This window comes from Pseudophryne corroboree, chromosome 6, assembly GCF_028390025.1.
Source record: "Pseudophryne corroboree isolate aPseCor3 chromosome 6, aPseCor3.hap2, whole genome shotgun sequence".
NCBI lineage: Eukaryota > Metazoa > Chordata > Amphibia > Anura > Myobatrachidae > Pseudophryne > Pseudophryne corroboree.
The window spans coordinates 545,375,827-545,392,332 of record NC_086449.1 but is presented as its reverse complement, the minus strand read 5'-3'; positions in this window follow the sequence as shown (position 1 = coordinate 545,392,332).

The window sequence follows — 16,506 nt, the reverse complement described above, 5'->3', positions numbered from 1 at the left end:
TTTCTCCAGCCACTCCCGCGTTTTTCCCAGAAACGGTAGCGTTTTTTCGCACACACCCATAAAACGGCCTGTTTCCGCCCAGAAGCACCCACTTCCTGTCAATCACATTACGATCACCAGAACGAGGAAAAAAACTCGTAATGCCGTGAGTAAAATACCTAACTGCATAGCAAATTTACTTGGCGCAGTCGCACTGCGGACATTGCGCATGCGCATTAGCGACTAATCGCTCCGTTGCGACAAAAGAATAACGAGCGAACAACTCGGAATGACCCCCTATGTTCAAAATGTGAGAAAGAGCTGTGTGTAATAGTTGATGATATGATATACAAAATGTAGCAATAGGGGAGGAAATGATATGTGATGTGCAATTGCAATGAATAAGTGGGTGCTGCTAGTATTAGTGGTGTAATTAATAGGGGGATATATTAAAGTCATAATATAAGTCATCCCATGCATATCATTGCACATGAGTTCCACTAATGTGCTGGTTTCGACAAGAACACTTAGGGAAGCCAATGTGTCACATTTAGGTTAAATATCACGTGAACTTTAATCTGCAGGTAAATATCTAGTCTGGGTGCAGGTAAGTATTATACAGGTCTATATTCCTTACCATAGACTGGGAGATACTGTGAGTCCTCTTGGAAGCAGGTTAGATGGCTGTTTCACAATCCAATTCAAAATATATTGTACACAGGCATAAATTACACATTTGCCTTACAGAATTTTTATTAACCTGGAACAAGTTAGCAAAAGTGTTTTCTACAGTAAGAGCTTGAAATAAGTTATCACAAGCAGCAAGACTTATATTCATAGTAGATTTTGCAGTTATAGAGTGCCTTTAACACACATAAAATACAAATAACAATGCACAGTGGCCCTCATTCTGAGTTGTTCGCTCGCTAGCTGGTTTTAGCAGCCGTGCAAACGCTAAGCCGCTGCCCTCTGGGAGTGTATCTTAGCTTAGCAGAAGTGTGAATGAAAGGATCGCAGCGCTGCTACAAAAAAAGATTGTGCAGTTTCTGGGCAGCTCCAGACCTACTCCTAGCCTGCGATCACTTCAGACTATTTAGTTCCTGTTTTGACGTCACGAACACGCCCTGCATTCAGCCAGCCATGCCTGCGTTTCCCCAGGCACGCCTGCGTTTGTATCTGACACGCCTGCGTTTTTCCACACACTCCCAGAAAATGGCCAGTTACCTCCCAGTAACACCCACTTCCTGTCAATTACTATGCGGCCAGCAGTGCGATTGAAAAGCGTTGCTACACCTTGTGTGAAACTGCATCGGCTGTTGTGAAAGTACATCGCGCGTACGCATTGCGACGCATACGCATGCGCAGAAGTGCCGATTATTAGCCTGATCGCTTTTCAGCGACCGAAAACAGCTAGTGAACAACTCGGAATGACCACCAGTGTCAATTACTAACAATCTTAGCAGTCGAAAATACACTGTTAAACAAAACAGTCATTTACGATTTACTGTATGATATGGGGCCCGTAACATCTATATGCCGCAGGAAGTTGAGTTAGGTTAATTGTGCACTTTTCTAACCAGGTTGATCCTCTGGGCTCAGTTATTAAAAGTGTTTGATGAATGTTGCCAACTGAAAGTCATAAGAGGTGAAATATGTCTAGATGAATGTTTGACTAGTTGATATTTAGGCAATACAGTATTAATGAAAGCTGTCTGTGGTAATCGCATGTTACTGGACAATAACTGTCTATAAGTGTAACACTTGGTCCAGACACATCCTGAAGCAGTAGCTTGCAAAGTGCGCCTGCCAATTAATGATGAAAGAGCTGTGTTTTTGTAAGGTTAGGCTGTCTTCAAGTGACAACAGCGTGCTGACCGAATGTTCCCTCTATTTTAATAAGCTGCTTTCACAAAGCTCAGATGCTTGTCACAAGTTAAATATATTATAACTGTTCACGTAAACAGCACCTGCAGAAGGAGTGTCTGAATGTAGCCTAGCTTTGATAGCAGCAGGGGCATTAAGAGTTCTGTCAGGGCTGGTACATGAAACACAGGGGGGACAGGTGTGGGGGGGGTGGGAGTGGGGGAAGAGAGAGAGGACAGGCTGCGGATTCCTCTCTCCTGAGCCCAGCACACAGAACTGAGCAGCATGTGCTGGGCTGGGGAAAGCAGGTGTTGCAGCAAAAGCCTGTCCTTTCTTTTTTCCATACGGCTTTTTACGATGGGAAAGGGGGAGGGGGCATCATGCCCTGGGCCCCCTCTGGGTCCCTCCAACAGGCCCAAGCATGTGTAAAGAGCACCCCCCCCACCTTCTTGGCACCATTGGAAGTGAGAATGCCTATATGAGGTATGAAGATGTAGTAGTGTGTAGTCTCTGAGTCAGCTCCTACTGGTCACTCCTCACAATGAGCAATGCCTTTGGGGATCATCTGCTTCCTTTAACACCTCCTTGCTGGCAGCTGTTTGACTCTGATTAGTGTGGCTGCCATAGACCAGTGATCAGTCATTTCCGACACAACCTCCTGGAATATCTGCAGGCTATGCAAACTCCCAGGATCCACATCCAGATCCTCTTGTCAGTACACGACAACTCCTCCTGTCAGTACTACTCCCTAAGATGGCCGCCACCCAACTGCCAACTGTCCCAGAACATGGGCTGTAACTGTCACAGTGCAGCCGACTCTCTCCCTGGGATCTATACACCTCTTGCTGTCTGATAAGTATCCTAGTGCCAGAAGCAGCACTCAGGGCACAGTTAACCCTTTCTCTGCTGTATGTTTAATAGTTTCCAGCCAGGGCTGCATTTAGTATGGTAAGGGTCACAAAAGTCATGCTACACTTAGTGACACTACCAACAGGGTGCCACACATGCACTTGGATATTATGAGTGGGCAGCTGCTCATAAACCTGTAATCACAAAGAAAAATTTAGCCCAGCACTTACGATGGTGTAAATAGTGCAAAAACTGGACAGTAGAATAATGGCAGCGAGGATGACGAATCATGATTTACACTTTTATGGGCAGATGGACATGTTTCGGTTTGGCAAATGTCAGGACGTATGATGCCAGAGTGTTATGCTGTGGAGCTGTTTTGGCAAGGGTTCACTGGTTGTAATGCATGGTCAAATAACTCTGAGGTATAGAGATGTTCGATAACTCTGTACTCCCTACATTGTGCCAGTTCTACGGAAGCGACAAATGTTTTTATTAGGATGACAAAGCCACCTGTCATGTTTCCAGGGTGATGCTGGACTGGTATACAGAAAATGTGGTAACCCAGATGGACTGGCCAGCTCAGAGTCCAGATATTAACCCCATTGAGAACCTCTGGGACAAACTGGAGAGACGGGTGCATTCTAGGCCGACTCAACCTTCTTCAGTGTCACAGTTGGTCACTGTACTTAAAGCGGAATGACAAACCATACCACCTACTGTTGTCCAGGAACTTGTGGACAGTTTGCAAAGAAGAGTGTCTGCAGTAATCACTGAACATGGTGGACCTAATAAGTACTGGTGTCAATAAACTCTTGTTGATCCATTTGCTGTCAGTGTCCAATCACTTTTGTCCACATAGTGTAATTATTATCAAAACATGTCCCAAAAGGGTAAGGAGTCTACCCAATGCACTACACCTAACCTGTTTGCGTGAAAACACTACATACAGTAGAGATTTGACTGATGTAAGCTTTGAATTCCTACCCACTCTTATGTAGTGATTGATCATAAAATGAATGTAATTTTCCCAAATATTGTTGATGAAATCAAAGTGACCAATCAACAATAATTAAAGAGAGCATTCAATGGTTTTAAAGATGAAATTTCTTCACTGCAGTAGGTGCAATAACAGACTTTTAGATATCATGGGGTCATATATCCTAATTGTTTAATGCAATTTTAATTATTGTATATCTTGAACACAAAACAAAGTACAATCATTCCATCTTCTACAAAACTAGAGTATTCTCTCTTGCATGGTTTTTATACTTTACTAGACACCATTAGGAGGCTACTTTGTTGCCACTTTTGTTGACTTAAAAGTCTTATAGTCAAATATTATTATTTTTTGTGCCACATCAATCTTATTCTTGACTAGATACTGCATGATATTTGTTTCATAAACTTTAACTGAAATGGTCACAGAAGCAGGTATAACTCCTATCCTTCGTACAGTTCAGGAGCCAATTTCTATCTTCATTTAATGAAATCACTACCCTGATGTGGCAGACGCTAACTGGTGGCCAACTTGTCTTCTTCATTACTTACCTTACTAACAAACTAGTTATACCATTTAACTGAGCAAGTATTTACTTCACAATAGTCAGCTCTTTTATATCCATTGTAACAATAGTTACTACAGTAAGTAGCAAAATATTTCAGCTACTACATAACTACTGTCTAGTCAATTATAGTTACCAATTACACTAATCATTATATTATCAGTCCATATAGACCAGAACCTTTGCTTACCAAACCAAAAAAATTTACAATTATTATAACAACTATGAGCAATATATAATGGCTGGTAAATATATATATATATATATATATATATATAGTTGAATATCAAGTGTCACTCTCAATCGGTGTTCACATACCCCTCAAGGGTACCTGATCAATTTTATTACTGATCACACCATTAATAGACATGCATCATCAGCATGACAGTATGTTGATTCTTACACTGTTATTTAAGTCTATTTAATCACTTAATAATTGAATTTGTAGTTTGTGCTATCACACAGTGCAGTTTAGATTCTTTAGTTTTCGCATTATTGAATTATTATAACCCAATTGTGATGATCAGCTACTTGCATCGTACTATAGATATATGGATAATTGAATCAGGTTTTTTAAACTCTCATGTTGCATGTTATCCTGTTATTTCTGTTTGTCATTTGATTTCACATTTTGTATATTTCACTCTGTGATTTGTTTAAGAGATTTGTAAGCTCCTTGGAGAAGGCCCCTCTTTCCTCCTGCTCTGACAGCCATCTTTTCCAGCACTTCAATTACAGCTCTCTCCTACTCAGTGACTGTCTATACCTGCATTTCCTCCTGCTCGTGACTGGTCATCTCTTCCAGTGGCTGTAAACCCCCCCAGTAGTAGGTTGATTACGTCTTTGCCTCCTGAAAACACAGCTGTATTGTGAACTGAGAACTGTGGTGCTAATTGTTTCCCGTGCTCTGTTTTTAGTTTTCTGTGATGTTAGTTCTATTTACCCTGTGTTGTTCTAATGTGTGTTTATGTACTGCACTGCGAAACATTTGTGGCGCCTTATAAATAAATTGAAGTAATAATAATAATAATAATAATAATAATCAGTATATTTTTAATGCATATCTAATAAAATGTGAATTTATTTGTTTTACAATTTATTTACTTTGACCCAGAGTGCCCCTTTTCTGCTGGAATACATTGGTCTTACCAAACTTTCTATTGAGTTACTCAATATTCCTGGAGCAAATCCTATACCTACCAGTGGCGTAAGTTCATCTCTGTCGCACAGTGTCAAGTTAGAGTTTGGTGCCCCCGCCCTTCGGAAAAAAAGTGAAAATTACTATATATATAATTTGAGGATAGGACACTTAGGGACAGTGTCAGGAGAGCGGTGAAAGGGACAGTACAGCAGGGCCAGGACAGACTAAGACAAAGGGGACAGGAACAGGACATTGGTGACAGGACCAGGACAGAGGGGACAGGGAGAGGACAGGGGTGACAGAGTCATGAGAGAAGAGAGGGAACAGGCACAGGACAGGGCCAGGACAGAACAGATGTGACTGGAGAGAGTAGTCTCAGGGACAAGACAGAGGTGATAGGGCCAATACAGAGATGACAGGGACAGTACAGTGGGGAAGAACAGAAATGACCGGGCCAAGAAAGAAAACCAAGATAGAGGTGAAAGGGACAAGATAGAGGTGACAGGGCTGGACATAGGTGACAAGGAAAAGACAGGGGTGACAGGGACAGTACAAAGCAGAGGGGACAGGAGAGATGGGCGACAGGGCCAGGACAGAGATGACAGGGACAAGGTTGAGGTGACAGGGGCAGAACCAAAAGGGATAGGAGAGATGGTTAACAGAGCCAGTACAGAGGTGACAGGTCCAGGACAGGGGTGACAGGGACTGGACAGAGGTTACAGGACCAGGACAGAGGGGAGGGGACAGGACGAGGACAGAAGGGACATATTATATATATATATATATATATATATATATATATACTGTATATATATAATTTATATTGGTAGCTCTGGAGGTGGGCAGGAGTGTGAACTGTGCCCCACCCCACATGCCCCCTCCCCCAATAGGGCTTGCACTTAATACTGCAGACTGTTATACTCTATTGGGTTATACAGTATAGTTTACCATTTCTGTAGGGTTATCTGCTGCTTCTCCAGTCTGGATTTCCATGCACACTCCCCAGTCAGTGACAGACCCACACTGCCACCCACACGGTGTCCTGGTCGGCTCATCACTCTGCAGCACTTTCCACCGGGCCTCCAGCTACTGTACAGCTGGAAGGCATTGGCAGTAAGGAAGGGTGACTGCCTCACACAGGCACTTCAGTAGCAACCAGAGTGTGGAGGGAGAGAAAAATGTGGCTGCACCACAGTACAGAGAAAGCAGGAGCCCAGACGCCGTCAGCCAAGAGCAGGGATTCCAGCTCAGTGAATTCCATGCGTACTGCCTCCAGATCCCACTCTTCTCAGCCAGGCAGTGCCGGTATCTATGTATAAGGGACACCGATGTGTTCCTGGTGCTTTCCCCCATGTCCAGTTTAGCCAAACCCCTTACATTGCCGACTCCTCACTCTGGGTTGCTGTCGGATGTCACGTGATGTACACAGCCCAGAGTACAGCAGAGAGAGCACCGAGAGACAGTCACAGAGGAGGAGCAGGCGCCGCTGTTGATGATAGACACTGCATTCGGTGGCTCCTCTCCTACAGCTGCTGCAGAATGAGCACCGAATGGAACAGGGGACAATGGAGGAAGTGCCCCCTTCTGGGCTGGAGCCCGGCGGCAACAGACTCTGTTGTCTCCGGCAGTTCTGCCCCTGATACCTACATACCATTATCTTTATAAAATGTAACTATTATTCACTTGCAGACCACTGGACTGAAGGTCCACATTCTTCTCATATAATTTATTCTTGGTGCAGTTATCCATTTCCTTTCTGCATGACTCCCAATTACTGCATTTTTCCACCTTCCAAGAGATCAAACTAGACAATGCTAAATGTTTTATTTATTTTACCTCTGATGGATTTAGGAGACTTGTTTGGGAAGCTAACAAGGCTATCAGCAGTTGAAGACTTCTTAGTATTTCTAGTACATCTAAAAAGTGGTTATAAATATCTTCATTATGTGTTTTAAGTTCTTAATTCAGCCCAAAGAGCACAATTCTCTCTAAAGTTAATAACTTTAAGAGACAAATGAATGACATACTCTAACGTAATCTGCTCATGCTTAAGACTGCTGTTTATCACCTATCTACATATACAAATTTCCAATGAACATCATACACATACAGTATGCAGGGCTGTTTCTAGCCAATTTGGCTCAAAGTGTGCATAGTAAAAAACATGAACCCCCCATAGACATAAAAAAATAAGATTTTACTTACCGGTAAATCTATTTCTCGTAGTCCGTAGTGGATGCTGGGGACTCCGTAAGGACCATGGGGAATAGACGGGCTCCGCAGGAGACAGGGCACTTTAAGAAAGAATTAGGAATACTGGTGTGCACTGCCTCCTCCCTCTTTGTCCCTCCTCCAGACCTCAGTTAAGGAAACTGTGCCCGGAAGAGCTGACAGTACAAGGAAAGGATTTTGGAATCCAGGGTAAGACTCATACCAGCCACACCAATCACACCGTATAACTCGTGATAACCTTACCCAGTTAACAGTATGAACAACAACAGAGCATCAGATAAACCTGATGCAACCATAAAATAACCCTTATTTAAGCAATAACTATATACAAGTATTGCAGAAGAAGTCCGCACTTGGGACGGGCGCCCAGCATCCACTATGGACTACGAGAAATAGATTTACCGGTAAGTAAAATCTTATTTTCTCTAACGTCCTAGTGGATGCTGGGGAATCCGTAAGGACCATGGGGATTATACCAAAGCACCCAAACGGGCGGGAGAGTGCGTATGACTCTGCAGCACCGAATGAGCAAACTCAAGGTCCTCCTCAGCCAGGTTATCAAAATTGTAGAACTTTGCAAAGGTGTTTGAAACCGACCAAGTAGCCGCTCGGCAAAGCTGTAATGCCGAGACCCCTCGGGCAGCCGCCCAAGAAGAGCCCACCTTCCTTGTGGAATGGGCTTTTACTGATTTTGGAGGCGGCAAGCCAGCCGCAGAATGAGCTTGCTGAATCGTGTTACAGATCCAGCGAGCAATAGTTTGCTTTGAAGCAGGAGCACCCAGCTTGTTGGATGCATACAGGATAAACAGCGACTCAGTTTTCCTGACTAGCCGTTCTGGCTACATAAACCTTCAAAGCCCTGACTACGTCCAGTAACTCGGAATCCTCCAAGTCACAAGTAGCCACAGGCACCACAATAGGTTGGTTCATATGAAAAGATGACACCACTTTTGGCAGAAATTGCGGACGAGTCCGCAATTCTGCCCTATCCATATGGAAAACCAGATAGGGGCTTTTATGTGACAAAGCCGCCAATTCTGACACACGCCTCGCCGAAGCCAAGGCTAATAGCATGACCACCTTCCACGTGAGATATTTTAACTCCACGGTTTTAAGTGGCTCAAACCAGTGTGATTTCAGGAAACTCAACACCACGTTAAGATCCCAAGGTGCCACTGGAGGCACAAACGGGGGCTGAATATGCAGCACTCCCTTTACAAACGTCTGAACTTCAGGCAGAGAAGCCAGTTCTTTTTTAAAGAAAATTGATAGGGCCGAAATCTGGACCTTAATGGACCCCAATTTTAGGCCCAAAGTCACTCCCGACTGTAGGAAGTGAAGGAAACGGCCCAGCTGGAATTCCTCTGTAGGGGCATTCCTGGCCTCACACCAAGCAACATATTTTCGCCATATACGGTGATAATGTTTAGCCGTCACGTCTTTCTAGCCTTTATTAGCGTAGGATTAACCTCATCCGGAATCCCTTTTTCTGCTAGGATCCGGCGTTCAACCGCCATGCCGTCAAACGCAGCCGCGGTAAGTCTTGGAACAGACAGGGCCCCTGCTGCAACAGATCCTGCCTTAGAGGCAGAGGTCATGGGTCCTCTGTGAGCATTTCTTGCAGCTCTGGATACCAAGTCCTTCTTGGCCAATCCGGAACAATTAGTATTGTTCTCACTCCTCTTTTTCTTATGATTCTTAGTACCTTGGGTATGAGAGGAAGAGGAGGAAAAACATAAACCGACTGGAACACCCACGGTGTCACTAGTGCGTCTACAGCTATCGCCTCAGGGTCTCTTGACCTGGTGCAATACTTCTGTAGTTTTTTGTTGAGGCGGGATGCCATCATGTCCACCTGTAAAAGCTCCCACTGACTGGCAATCTGCGCAAAGACTTCTTGATGAAGTCCCCACTCTCCCGGGTGGAGGTCGTGCCTGCTGAGGAAGTCTGCCTCCCAGTTGTCCACTCCCGGAATGAACACTGCTGACAGTGCTCTCACGTGATTCTCTGTCCAGCGAAGAATTCTGGTGGCTTCCGCCATCGCCACCCTGCTCCTTGTGCCGCCTTGGCGGTTTACATGAGCCACTGCGGTGATGTTGTCTGATTGAATCAGCACTGATTGGTCGCGAAGCAGGGTCTCCGCCTGACTTAGAGCGTTGTATATGGCCCTTAGTTCCAGGATATTGATGTGAAGGCAAGTCTCCTGACTTGACCACAGACCCTGGAAGTTTCTTCCCAGTGTGACTGCCCCCCTCCCTCGGAGGCTTGCATCCGTGGTCACCAGGACCCAGTCCTGAATGCCGAATCTGCGACCCTCGAGAAGGTGAGCACTCTGCAGCCACCACAGAAGAGACACCCTGGCCCTGGGGGATAGGGTGATCAGCCGATGCATCTGTAGATGTGATCCGGACCACTTGTCCAACAGATCCCATTGAAAGGTCCTCGCATGGAACCTGCTGAAGGGAATGGCCTCGTATGATGCCACCATCTTCCCCAGGACTCGCGTGCAGTGATGCACCGACACCCGTTTTGGCTTTAAGAGGTCTCTGACCAGTGTCATGAGTTCCTGAGCCTTCTCCGTCGGGAGAAAAACCTTCTTCTGTTCTGTGTCCAGAATCATGCCCAGGAAGGGCTGACGCGTCGTAGGAATCAGCTGCGACTTTGGAATATTCAGAATCCAGCCGTGCTGTTGTAACACTTCCCGCGAGCATGCTACGCTGATCAGTAACTGCTCTCTGGACCTCGCCTTTATGAGGAGATCGTCCAAGTATGGGATAATTGTGACTCCTTGCTTTCGCAGGAGCACCATCATTTCCGCCATTACCTTGGTAAATATTCTCGGTGCCGTGGAGAGACCAAACGGCAACGTCTGGAATTGGTAATGACAATCCTGTACCACAAATCTGAGGTACTCCTGAAGAGGTGGATAAATGGGGACATGCAGGTAAGCATCCTTTATGTCCAGAGACACCATAAAATCCCCCTCTTCCAGGCTTTCAATGACCGCTCTGAGCGATTCCATCTTGAACTTGAACCTTTTCAGGTAAATGTTCAGGGATTTTAAATTCAAAATGGGTCTGGCCGAACCGTCCGGTTTCGGTACCACAAACATTGTGGAATAGTAACCCCTTCCCTGTTGAAGGAGGGGAACCTTCAGCACCACCTGCTGGAGATATAATTTGTGAATTGCCGCTAACACTATTTCCCTCTCCAAGGGGGAAGCTGGCAGGGCCGATTTGAGGTAACGGTGAGGGGGCCTCACTTCGAATTCCAGCTTGTATCCCTGAGATACAATCTGTATAGCCCAGGGATCCACCTGTGAGCAAACCCACTGGTGGCTGAAATGTCGGAGACGCGCCCCCACCGATCCTGGCTCCACCTGTGGAGCCCCAGCGTCATGCAGTGGATTTAGTGGAAGCCGGGGAGGACTTCTGTTCCTGGGAACTAGCTGTATTGTGCAGCTTCTTTCCGCTACCCCTGCCTCTGGCAAGAAAGGATGCACCTCGGACTTTCTTGCCTCTTTGTGATCGAAAGGACTGCATTTGGTAATACGGTGCTTTCTTAGGTTGGGAGGGAATATATGGCAAAAAATGGGACTTCCAAGCCGTAGCTGTGGAAACTAGGTCAGAGAGACCGTCCCCAAACAATTCCTCACCCTTATACGGTAAAACCTCCATGTGCCGTTTTGAGTCGGCATCACCTGTCCATTGCCGAGTCCACAGGACCCTTCTGGCCGAAATCGACATTGCATACCAGTAGGGTAATATCTCTCTGGGCATCTCTCATATACAGGACAGCGTCTTTTATATGCCCCAAGGTCAGTAATATAGTATCCTTGTCCAAGGTATCAAGTTCCTCAGATAAAGTATCTGTCCATGCTGCGACAGTACTACACATCCAGGCCGACGCAATTGCCAGCTTTAGCAGAGTACCTGAATGTGTATAAATGGACTTCAGGATCCCTTCCTGCTTTCTATCCGCAGGATCCTTTAGGGTGGCCGTATCCTGTGACGGCAGGGCTACCTTCTTAGATAAGCGTGTCAAAGCTTTGTCTACCCTAGGGGAGGATTCCCAGCGTAACCTGTCCGTTGGCGGGAAAGGATACGCCATAAGCAACCGTTTGGAAATCTGCACTTTCCTATCTGGAGATTCCCAAGCTTTTTCACATAACTCATTTAATTCATGTGAAGGGGGAAAAGTCACCTCATGCCTTTTTTCCCCAAACATATAAACCCTCTTGTCAGGGACTGGGTTTAACTCTGAGATGTGTAATACATCCTTCATTGCTATAATCATGTAACGGATGGCTTTAGCCATTTTAGGCTGCAACTTTGCATCATCGCCATCGACACTGGAGTCAGAATCCGTGTCGATATCTGTGTCAACTATTTGGGATAGTGGACGCATCTGAGACCCTGACAGCCTCTGCGTTGTAGGGTCAGGCATGGGTTGAGACCCTGACTGTCCCAAGGCTTCAGCTTTATCCAACCTTTTATGCAAGGAATTAACATTATCATTTAAAACCTTCCACATAACCGTCCAATCGGGTGTCGGCGCGGTCGGCGGCGATACCACATTCATCTTCTATTTAGCAAGCTCAGGAGAGCTCACTAAAGTGCACCCAGCTCGTCCGGGCACAGATTCAAACTGAGGTCTGGAGGAGGGACATAGAGGGAGGATCCAGTGCACACCAGTATTCCTAATTCTTTCTTAAAGTGCCCTGTCTCCTGCGGAGCCCGTCTATTTCCCATGGTCCTTACGGAGTCCCCAGCATCCACTAGGACGTTAGAGAAATATATATTTTGTGAGCACCTTAGGTGCGCGTGCCTCTGGTGAGGGGCGTGACCTCATTAAAATGGGTGTGGTCTTTGACCCTGCACCAACAGACCTCGACCACCACAGAAAAGAAAAAAATTCCACCATACCCTTGCACCATATTATGTCCCCAGCAACATAATATGCCACACACAACAATGCCCATGAATCATGGTTTCAAGTTCTGGCTGTCATGCTCATTGACAGGGGTGTGCAATGCTCACTGCCATGGGTTTCATGCTCTGACCATCATGCCAGGGGTGCGTAATGCTCATTGCCATGGGTGATGCTCACTGGCACCAAAGGCCAGCACCAGCGGCTCCCCTCCTCCCGGCCATAGTACTCCACTCGCTGGGAGGAGTTTCGCAAAAAATAACTTGATTGCGTGTGACATCACAGCTCAACGGTGTAATTTCTCGAAACTCCACCCAGTGAACAGAGTACTATGGCTGGGAGGAGGGAGAGCCAGTAATAGCAGCATTGTAGTGCTGTGGCGGGCACCCTATGCCCGCCACTAGAAACGGCATTGACAGTATGAATGTTGTCATTTCACCAGAAGAAACTGTTGTATTAATCAAAGGCTTAAAATCCTCTTTAGCACAAGGCCCTAATGGTTATGCAACTTAATATTATAACTAGAGATGAGCGGGTTCGGTTTTACTCGGTTTTACTCTGATCTCAAAACGGCATCTTATTGGCTCACAGATGTCACATGTTTTGGAAAGCCAATAAGAAAAATCTGAATAAAACCGACCTGGCGTTAATTCTGGCATTAAATTTGAACCCACTCATCTCTAATTATAACATGATTTATTCAATATTAGCCCATTTAATGACAAATTCTTTAATAATGAAGTAAGCAGCATTTTACCTGCCACCTCTTTCACTAATTTCTTTGTGACTGTTCACTCTTCTGCATTGTATTTATGCTACGTACAGTCATTTTTTATTATCTCATTGATGACACTGCGTACACCTTGTGCTGCCTAACAAATAAAAGATAATTCTAATAATGCAATTTATTGACTCATCTGCTTCCATCACCATATGGTGCATCGGAAAATAAAAAACAAGTGGAATAGTTGATTTTGTGGAATTCTTGTGTTTCATGTGGCACTTTTTTTCTGTATTTTAGTTGCTGCTTTTTTAATTTCTCCATTATGGATCATATCTCCATGTATGGCTTTTCTCACTCTTTTTAAACTATGAAGAATGCCCAAAGTGGCTGCCTCATCTGATGAATCCATGGTTAGAATGAAGCTGGTGATCCAAAATGATTGGTGGGTATCTGGAAGATGATTGGTGGGTATCTTTTTATTTGCATATTGTATTTTATACTTTGCATCTCCCCAAAGCATAATCATATCTTTGTGTATTGCTTAATCCACCCACTGTGACCTATGCAGTATGGAAAATATAGCTGTGTCACCTGGTACTTGTTATGGGTTGAAGGAAAAAATCATAAAACTGATGACTCTTTATGTAATTTGTACTTTGTGTTTTTGCTATTTAGTATTTGCCCACTATAACCATTGTGCACCCAAAATGGTGCCTTCTTGCAACATGGTTTATTTAATAAAAATGCGCAAATTTTGGGGGAAGGCATTATATTATTATTAATATTATTGTATTTATATGGTGCCACAAGGATTACACAGCACCTAACAAAGTACATAAAAAAAATAGCAAAACAAGAAAACAATGACTTAAAGTACAAGACAATGTAGGACAAATACATTGTATATTAACATTGCTGCATCATGACACAGGACACTGAAATAATCATCAGGGTGGCAGAAATTGACAGGTGCCATTGTAGGGAGTGTGGAGTAGAAAATAGTCTATTAGAGGGAAAAGCACATGAGGGGAGAGGGCCCTGCTCGTGAGATCTTACATTCTGAAGGGGAGGGGCAGACCAGGGTGAAACAGATGGGGTAGAAGTGAACCATGTAGCAGAAGGTTAGGATGAAAGATGGCTGGGTTCGATGAAGAAGTGGGTCTTAAGAGCCTATATAAAGTTTTGTAGAGAGGTAAAGAGTCTGATGGGAGATGTAGAGAATTACAGAGTTAGAGAGCAACACGACCAAAAGCTTGGCGATAGGAATGGGAGGAAGAAATAATTTGGCAGAAGAGGCAGCATGAATTTGTGGAGCGAAGAGGGCAGATGGGAGTGTAAAGGAAAATAAGGTCAGATATTTAAATGGGAGAAGATAGAGTGAGGGCTTTATAAGTGAGTGTGAGAAGCTTGAATTGGATTCAGAAGGGGAAGGGGAGTCAGTGTAAGGCTTTGAGAGAGAAGAAGTGGGTGTAGTATGCTTGGAGAGGAAGATGAGCCAGGCTGCAGCATTGAGGATAGATTGGAGTGGAGAGAGGCATTTGTCAGGGAGGCCAGATAGGAGAAGATTACAGTAGTCTATTTTGGAGATGGCTAGTGAGTGGATGAAGGGTCTTAGTAGCATCCAGGGTGAGAAAGGGTGTGATCCTGGAAATATTTTTGTACTACAAATAGCAGGATTGCGAGAGGTACTGAACGTGTGTCTTGAAGGAGAGGGAGGAATCAAGGATAACTCCAAGACAGCATACTTAAGGGATAGATGAGTTACTTGTGCCATCAATAGATAGTGAAATTGTGGGAGGTGGAGTTAGGTGGGAGGGTGGGAAGAAGATCACCTCAGTCTTAGACATGCTAAGTTTAAGAAAGTGCTGGGACATCCAAGTAGAGATAGCAGAGAGACAGCTGGAGATATCAGTGAGGAGAAAGGAGGAGAGCTCAGGAAAGGAAAGGTAGATTTGAGTGTCATCAGCATAGAGATGGTATTGGAAGTTGAAAAAGAAAATTACCTTGCCTAAAGAGGATGTATAGAGAGAGAGAAAAGGAGAGGTCCAAGAGAGAGAGAGAACCTTGGTGAACAACTACTGTTAGGGGAAGTGCAGTTAAAGTTAAGTCATGAGAGGAGACAGAGAAGCAGTGGTCATAGAGGTAGGAGGGCAGCCTGAAGTGGGCAGTATCACACAAACCAGTGGAGAAAAGAATTTGTGAAGGAGAGGGTGGTACACAGTGTCAAATGCAGCAGAGAGGTCAAGGAGAATAAGCAGAGAGTAGTGGCCTTTGGATTTGGCAGCACTGAGGTCAATGCGGACTTTCATGAGGGCAGTTTCAGTGGAGTGGAAAGGATGGAAGCCAGGTGGAAATGGGTCAAGCAGGGAGTGGGAAGAAAGAAAGGCAGTAAGGCAGTTGTTGACAATACACTCAAGGAGTTTGGAGGCAAAAGGGATGAGATAGATGGGTGAGTAGTTGGAAAGAGTGTTAGGATCAAGGGTAGGATTTTTAAGAATAGGGGTGACAAGGGCGTGCTTGAAGGCAGAAGGGAAAGTGGCTGATGAGAGGGAGAGGAGGTGCACAAGATAGAAACAGGCAGAAGGAGAGAGGTAGTGGGGAGGTGGTAATGAATCGGATCAAGTGGGGAGTTGTTGGGGGGGACCATATGAGGGCCATTACTTCATATACAGTTACAAGGAAAAAATATGTCAGAGTTGGTGAGATGGATGGGGAGGGGTGGTCAGGGTAAGGGGGGGCAGGTTGTGGAGGGTCTGTTGGCATGTGATGTCCTGATGTATGAAGTCAATTTTGGATGTGAAGAAGGTGGCAAAGTCAAGGGCAGAGAGTGAAGAAGGGGTTGAGGTGGGTGTAAGCAGAGGAGGGAGTTGACAGTGGTTTGAAAATTAAGAGATTAGGTTCTTGAAGTACAGTATGACTATTTAGAGATGGAAAGGGGAGTACCGTAGGGTAAGAACATACATTTGAAATGGAGGAAGTTCGCTTTAGAGTGTGATTTATAATGTTTATCTATAAATAAATATTATTATTACTAATATTGAAATTCATTAAATGAAATGCTGTCATGAACAGGACCCTCTTAATTCATGTTTAGTCTACTCTTACATCATTTACATGTGTGTTTTACAATATTTATTATGTACTGTACTTTATCTCTTACATCTGATGCTCAGTATTATGCTTCTTTAATGTCATGTACATTGATTGTAGGACATCTGTATCTT